Here is an 8,180-nt window from a genome sequence, read left to right as displayed (position 1 = left end):
GCGCATGCCCTCATTCACTTCTATGGGCTCATGCACAAGGCTGTGGTTATGAGCTGACTGCCCAGGCAGACATTGGTCCATTAAGTAGAGGAGACCAAATACAGCGTCAGTTTTCACTGTGCATTGATAAATCCCAAGCATTACACTGAGGAAATCATTCACAGTGGAAATTGACCAGTGCATGTCCTTTAGCAGAATCACTTGTTTTCGACTTTATTGTCCATTCACACTGCTATGTGCTTCCTCCACTCTTACTCTGTGATGTAGATTTCGGCACAGTGGGAGCGAGGGAGCAGAGAGGCAAAAGTGCTTTGAGGGGTGTGTAAGATCTGGATACCCAAATCACTTTGTATTCCAGCTTCTTGTAATGCTGATGGTTTCTGATGCTTTAAGAGTGGGTGATATCAATGGAGGATCTCCGCCACAATCCTGGGTCCTGGGACCATGGCCTTCCTAAAAGCTGGTGCCACACGTGACGCAAACGCAAATGCAGACAAAGCCGCACCCACCTCAAAACACTGGCGACTCGTTCCCGATCGCAGGCGTTCCCGGTGGGTGCGGCTTTGTCTGCGTTTGCAAATGCAGACAAAGCGTCACGTGTGGCACCAGCCAAAGGGTCTAGATAGAGAAGGGCAGCAAGCAGATCTATCTTGGCTGCAATGCCCTACCAAGAGTTTTTGGTGATACTGAAAGGTAGGGGGACACAGACAGGAGCAAGTCTGGAACAGAAAGCAGTAAGTACACCGATAAACTTTGTTTGCCCAGAATCTGATCATGTGTATGATGTGTGTATGTACAAGGTATGTGTACACTTTAAGTGCATAATGTGTGTATGAATATGGATGATGGGGGACATTTATTAAAGCCAGTGCTCTGTGTGCCCTGCCCACTCCCCACAGTGGAAACATTGTGAGGCTTCGGCTTTTTGATGTATCAACCTTGGCGGACACACTGCCACACATCGGCCTGCTCCCCGCCGGCCCCACCTCCTTCACGTTTCCTCCGCACCATGCTTTGTGTCCGTTTTCTGTCATAAAAGCACTTATAAACCTTCCCGATGTGTGTATGTGTAATTTGTAGGGGCATAATTTGTGTCAATGTTTGTGTGTTTATTAACCCCATAATGCACCAGGACGTACTATAACGTCCTGGTGTTGCGGGAGGGTGTACGGAGAGAGCTCACAGACTGAGCTCCCTACAAACACAGCGGGTGTCAACTGAGCATGGGGCTCACAATCTAATCAACCTACCGGTATGTTTTGGAGTGTAGGAGGAAACCCACGCAAATACGGAGAGAACATACAAGCTCTTTGCAGATGCTAACCTGCGAGAGACTTGAACCCAGGACTAGAGATGAGCGAACACACTCGTCCGAGCTTGACGCTCGTTCGAGCATTAGCGTACTCGCAACTGCTTGTTGCTCGGACGAATATTTCACCAGCTCGAGAAAATGGCATCTCCCGCCGTTTTGATTTTTGGCGGCCAGAAACAGAGCCAATCACAAGCCAGGAGACTCTGCACTCCACCCAGCATGACGTGGTACACTTACTAGTCGATAGCAGTGGTTGGCTGGCCTGATCAGGTGACCCTGGAATAGACAAGCCCCTGCCCGCATCATTCTCTGTCTGGATGCTGTTAGGGAGAGAGCTGCTGCTGCTGCAGGGATAGCGTTAGGGTGTAATATTAGCTTACTGTTAGGCAGGAGTGAGTCTACAAGAACCAAACAGCCCTTGTTAGGGCTAGAATATTTTTTTTTCTTTGCTTGTGGCTGGGCTTGCTGGCACTAGTAGTGCAGCTAGTACCATATTGTGAGGAATTTGCAGGGAGACTTGGGAACGTTCTATTTAGCTCTTAGTGACACACATATCCATCTCAAACACCTAAGTGGGACAATTTATTAGGGGTTTTATTGAATTAGGCACAGTCTGATGATTTTTTTTTTTCAAAACTTAAAGTGACAGGCACACCACAAAATCCAGTTGTGTGCTGTCAGTGTGGGTTAGAAACTAGGCATACAAGAACCCAACTGGCTTTCTTAGGGCTACAATAGCATTATATATATATTTAGTTGATTTGCTTGTGGCTGGCCTTGCTGGCACTAGTAGTGCAGCTAGTACCATATTGTGACGAATTTGCAGGGAGACTTGCGAACGTTCTATTTAGCTCTTAGTGACACACATATCCATCTCAAACACCTAAGTGGGACAATTTATTAGGGGTTTGATTGAATTAGGCACAGTCTGACGATTTTTTTTTTTTTTTCAAAACTTAAAGTGACAGACACACCACAAAATCCAGTTGTGTGCTGTCAGTGTGGCTTAGAAACTAGGCATACAAGAACCCAACCGGCTTTCTTAGGGCTACAATAGCATTATATATATATTTAGTTGATTTGCTTGTGGCTGGCCTTGCTGGCACTAGTAGTGCAGCTAGTACCATATTGTGACGAATTTGCAGGGAGACTTGCGAACGTTCTATTTAGCTCTTAGTGACACACATATCCATCTCAAACACCTAAGTGGGACAATTTATTAGGGGTTTGATTGAATTAGGCACAGTCTGACGATTTTTTTTTTTTCAAAACTTAAAGTGACAGACACAACACACCACAAAATCCAGTTGTGTGCTGTCAGTGTGGGTTAGAAACTAGGCATACAAGAACCCAACCGGCTTTCTTAGGGCTACAATAGCATTATATATATATTTAGTTGATTTGCTTGTGGCTGGCCTTGCTGGCACTAGTAGTGCAGCTAGTACCATATTGTGACGAATTTGCAGGGAGACTTGCGAACGTTCTATTTAGCTCTTAGTGACACACATATCCATCTCAAACACCTAAGTGGGACAATTTATTAGGGGTTTGATTGAATTAGGCACAGTCTGCTGATTTTTTTTTTTTTCAAAACTTAAAGTGACAGGCACACCACAAAATCCAGTTGTGTGCTGTCAGTGTAGGTTAGAAACTAGCCATAGCAATCATCATCATCTTTTGTGGTTGCTGTGTGATTTCTTCTGATTGTTTTGTTAAAAAAAAAAAAACACAAACATTTTTTTACAGTTTACCCTTTAATTTTGAAAATGTTGAACCCGAGGGGTAGGGGTAGGGGTAGAGGACGAGGGCGTGGGTGTCCAACTACTGCAGGGGTCAGCAGAGGCCGTGGTCCTGGGCGGGGTGAGACACCACCTGCTGATGAGGGAGCAGGGGAACGCCGCAGAGCTACACTCCCTAGGTTCATGTCTTGAGTTACTGGGACTCGTGGTAGAGCACTGTTGAGGCCAGAACAGTGCAAACAAGTGATGTCGTGGATTGTGGACAATGATTCTAGCCATTTGTCCACCAGTCCGTCTTCCACGCAGTCCACCCATGTCACCGAAATCAGCACTCCTCCAGCTCCTCCACCTCAGCCTCCTTCCCCCCAGTCTGCCCCCTCCCAGGAAAATTTGGCATTTGAACCGGCATACTCTGAGGAACTGTTTTCTGGACCCTTCCCAGAGTCACAAACCACTTGTCCGGTTGCTGCTGAGCTCTTTTCCGATGCCCAGGTTTTTCACCGGTTGCAGTCTGTGGGTGATGATGACATTGTTGACGTAGTGGAAGAAGTGTGTAAAGAGGTGTCGGACGATGAGGAGACACGATGTCAGACAGTGGTGAAGTTGTTGTCAGGGCAGGAAGTCCGAGGGGGGAGCAGACTGAGGGATCGGAGGATGATGAGGTGACAGACCCAAGCTGGGTTGATAGGCCGGGTGAACACAGTGCTTCTGAGACGGAGGCGAGTCCTCGACGAGAACAGGTTGGAAGAGGCTGTGGTGGGGCCAGACGGAGAGGCAGGGCCAGAGCTGGTGCATCAGCGCCAAATGTTTCACGTAGTGAAGCTCCCGTGGCGAGGGCTAGATTTTCGGAAGTCTGGAGGTTCTTTAAAAAAACACCGGATGACTGTGGCTGGAGATGCTGCCCTATAGGCTGGTAGAGACCGAGGCCTTTCGCAACCTCATGGCGGCGGCCGCCCCTCGGTATTCGGTCCCCAGCCGCCACTACTTTTCCAGATGTGCAGTCCCAGCCCTGCACCAGCACATGTCAGACAACATCATCCGTGCCCTGACCAACGCCGTTTCTGACAAGGTCCACCTGACCACGGACACGTGGACGAGTGCTGCCGGGCAGGGCTACTACATATCGCTGACGGCACATTGGGTTAACTTGGTGGAGGCTGGGACCGAGTCTGACCCTGGGGCTGGTCATATACTGCCGACGCCGAGGATTGCGGGGCCCACCTCGGTCCAGGTCTCTCAGGCCTACTATGCCTACTCCTCCTCCCACCACTTCTCCACCTCCTCCTCCGAATTACCATCCCTGGGCATGGCGCCATCAGTCGGTAGCTCTAGGCACAGCAGCAGTGCTGTCTCTAAGCGACAGCAGGCGGTGCTCAAACTGCTGAGCCTAGGCAATAAAAGCCCAAGAGCTATTATAGGGCATCATGGCGCAGACTGATCTGTGGCTGTCACCGCTGAACCTGAAGCCAGGCATGGTTGTGTGTGACAACGGCCGTAACCTGGTGGCGGCTCTGCAACTCGGCAGACTGACACATGTGCCATGCCTGGCCCATGTGTTAAATCTCATAGTTCAGCGGTTCCTCAAGACATACCCCAATCTGTCTGATTTGCTCACGAAGGTGTGCCGCATCTGTGCGCATTTCAGGAGGTCCAGCACAGATGCTGTCACTCTCAGTGCCGCCTCCAACTGCCCGCTCACCGACTGTTGTGCGACGTGCCCACGAGGTGGAATTCAACATTAACCATGTTATCCAGAGTTTACCAGCAGCGCAGAGCGATTGTAGACTGCCAGATGTCAACTTCCACCAGAACTGGTAGTCAGGTCAGTCAGCTTCCTCAAGTCTACAATGAGGAGTGGACGTGGATGTCTGATGTTTGTCAGGTGCTGAGTAACTTTGAGGAGTCAACACAGATGGTCAGTGGCGATGCCGCCATCATCAGCCTCACCATCCCGCTGCTTGGCCTGTTGAAAAACTCTCTGGTCAGCATGAAGTCAGAAGCTTTGCGCTCGTCACAAGAGACGGGAGAAGAAGATTCCTTTGTTGATAGCCAAAGCACCCTCAGGTCTGTTTCTCAGCGCATATTGGAGGAGGTGGAGGAGGATGAGGAGGAAGAGGAGGAGAATGTTGGCGAGACAGAAGAGGGGAGCATTGCTCAGTCCTTCACTGTTCAGCGTGTATGGGCAGAAGAAGAGGAGTTGGAGGAGGAGGAAATGGACAGTCAGGCCAGTGAGGGGAGTGAATTCTTGCGAATTGGGACTCTGGCGCATATGGCAGATTTCATGCTAGGGTGCCTATCCCGTGACCCTTGCGTTCAAAGAATTTATTCCAGCACCGATTACTGGGTATTCACTCTCCTGGACCCACGGTACAAGCAAAATCTTTCCACTCTCATCCCTGGAGAGGAAAGGAGTGTGAGAATGCATGAATACCAGCAGGCCCTGGTGCACAAGCTGAAACAGTATTTCCCTTCTGACAGCGCTAGCGGCAGAGGGCGTACTTCTGCGGGACAAGTAGCCAGGGAGAGTAGGCGAGCAGGCAACTTGTCCAGCACTGGCAGGGGTACGCTTTACAAGGCCTTTGCCAGTTTTATGTCACCCCAGCAAGACACTGTCACCTGTCCCCAGTCTCGGCAGAGTAGGGCTGATCTTTACAGAAAGATGGTGAGGGAGTACGTAGCTGACCATACCATCGTCCTAAATGATCACACAGCTCCCTACAACTACTGGGTTTCAAAGCTGGACATGTGGCACGAACTGGCACTGTATGCCTTGGAGGTTCTTGCCTGCCCTGCTGCTAGCGTGTTGTCTGAGCAGGTTTTCAGTGCAGCTGGTGGCATCATCACCGATAAGCGTACACGCCTGTCGACTGACAGCGCTGACAGGCTGACGCTTATCAAGATGAATAAAGCCTGGATTTCTCAGGATTTCCATTCTCCACCAGGTGAAAGAAGCTCAACCTGAATAATGTATGCACTCCTCCTCCTCATTTTCCTCCTTCTCCTCCTCTTTGTACACTAAAGCAGAGGAAACTGGCTATTTTTTGCCAGGGCCAACTGGCTCTAGCTATAGTACTCTATGTATTTAATTTTTCTGGAGAGCCACCTACCCGGTCCTCTGTTTTAAACAATTTTTGGGAGTGCCACATACAGGCACTCAATCTATTTAATTTTTCTGGAGGACCACCTACCTGCTCCTCTGGTTTGAAAACTTTTTTGGACTGCCACATACAGGCACTATCCAAATTTAATTGTCTCCATAGCAGCCTCCACACGTCGTCTTTATAGCTGCCTCCACACGTTGTCTCCATTGCTACCTCCACACATCATCTCCATAGCTGCCTCCCAAAGTCATCCATATAGCTGCCTCTATACATTGTCCCCTTAGCAAACGAGCTGTGTCAGGCAGAATTTTGGGTAGTTTTCATGGTTTCCACATCAAACTTGTTAACTTTGTCGCCACCCTGCTGTGTTATCCACAAAATATACTGGCAAACTTTTATTATTTACCGATATTATTTCATCGCTTCTTGCGTATCTGTTTACATTCCCCTCACCCGCCATAACCAAAACTTATAAGAACAGTACTACACTTGATCTTTTACAAAAGGTTCTTAGAAGTGCTGTTTGTAGCCCCCTCCTGCTTTGAAAATTATAATTTTTTCAAAGTAAACGCTTCTGGCCCCCAGGTCCATTTTGGGTGGGGAGGAGCCGAGAGACAGGAGCTTGGACAGGCGAAAGCTCGCCTGGCAGCGGACCGCCAGCTCAATCCCAAGATCCAACTAACATAGTTTTAACTGCAGCACCTTTAATCTACTACTACCTTACTGCCTCCATACATCGTCCCCTTAGCAAACGAGCTGTGTCAGGCAGAATTTTGGGTTGTTTTCATGGCTTCCACATCAAACTTGTTAACTTTGTCGCCACCCTGCTGTGTTATCCACAAAATATACTGGCAAACTTTTATCATTTACCGATATTATTTCAGAGATTCTTGCGCATCTGTTTACATTCCCCTCACCCGCCATAACCAAGCCAATTACTTATAAGAACAGTACTACACTTGACCTTATACAAAAGGTTCTTAGAAGTGCTGTTTGTAGCCCCCGCCTGCTTTGAAAATTATAATTTTTTCAAAGTAAACGCTTCTGGCCCCCAGGCCCATTTTGGGTGGGGAGGAGCCAAGAGACAGGGGCTTGGACAGGCGAAAGCTCGCCTGGCAGCGGACCGCCAGCTCCATCCCAAGATTAGGCAGCCTCAGAGGCATCCATGCATACTGCCCCTGCTGTTTCCTGTCAATTTCGCCTCCACGATCATCCACAGCATCCACCAATGTCTCCATGTGCAACTTTCAACTGTCTATACCCCAGACGCTGGAGTGCGAGAGGAAATACAGCACATCATCCCCTTATCAAACAAGCTGTGTCAGGCAGAATTTTCACCAGATACATAATGGAACTCGGCCCATCTGTCGCCGCCATGCTGGAGACTTGAAGTTGCAATCATAGCAGCGCAATATGGATGCCGCATACTGTCACTCTTAATCATGGAAGTCGTCTCCATGGCTGCCTCCACATGTCGTCGCCTTATCAAACGAGCTGTGTCAGGCACATTTTTTGGGTGTTTCACCAGATACGTTATGGAACTTGGCCACTATGTCGCCACCAAGCTGTGTTATCGACTAAATATACCGTCAACCTTTTGTTCACATAGGAAATCATTTCAGCGCTTCTTGCTCACCTCCTTTGGTTCCTCTCTGCTGCCTTAACCAGGCAAAATACTGATACATACAGTGCTACACGTTATCCTCACCAAAAGGAATTTTTTAAATTGGTTTGAAGCCTGAGTCCATTTGGGGTATGTCGCCATGCCACTCTCTAGCCTGCCACTGCTGCAACTGCCTCTGCATGCCGTCTTCTATAGTGTCAGGGTCAATTATTGGATGTTTTAGATGCTATCTAGCCTCATTTGGTCACTCTGTCATGGCCATGCTGTTGCCCATAATTTTGGCATAATGGTGCAATTATCCATGCATGCTGCCCCTGCTGTTTCCTGTCCATTTCCATGCTGTTTCCATCATTTTCTGAGGTTTCCAGGTGTTTGGCCAAGCATCCCTGTGCAGACCCTTGGTC

Source organism: Engystomops pustulosus, chromosome 2, assembly GCF_040894005.1.
Source record: "Engystomops pustulosus chromosome 2, aEngPut4.maternal, whole genome shotgun sequence".
Lineage (NCBI taxonomy): Eukaryota > Metazoa > Chordata > Amphibia > Anura > Leptodactylidae > Engystomops > Engystomops pustulosus.
The sequence above is the reverse complement of the archived record's forward strand: the minus strand, read 5'-3'. Positions refer to the sequence as shown.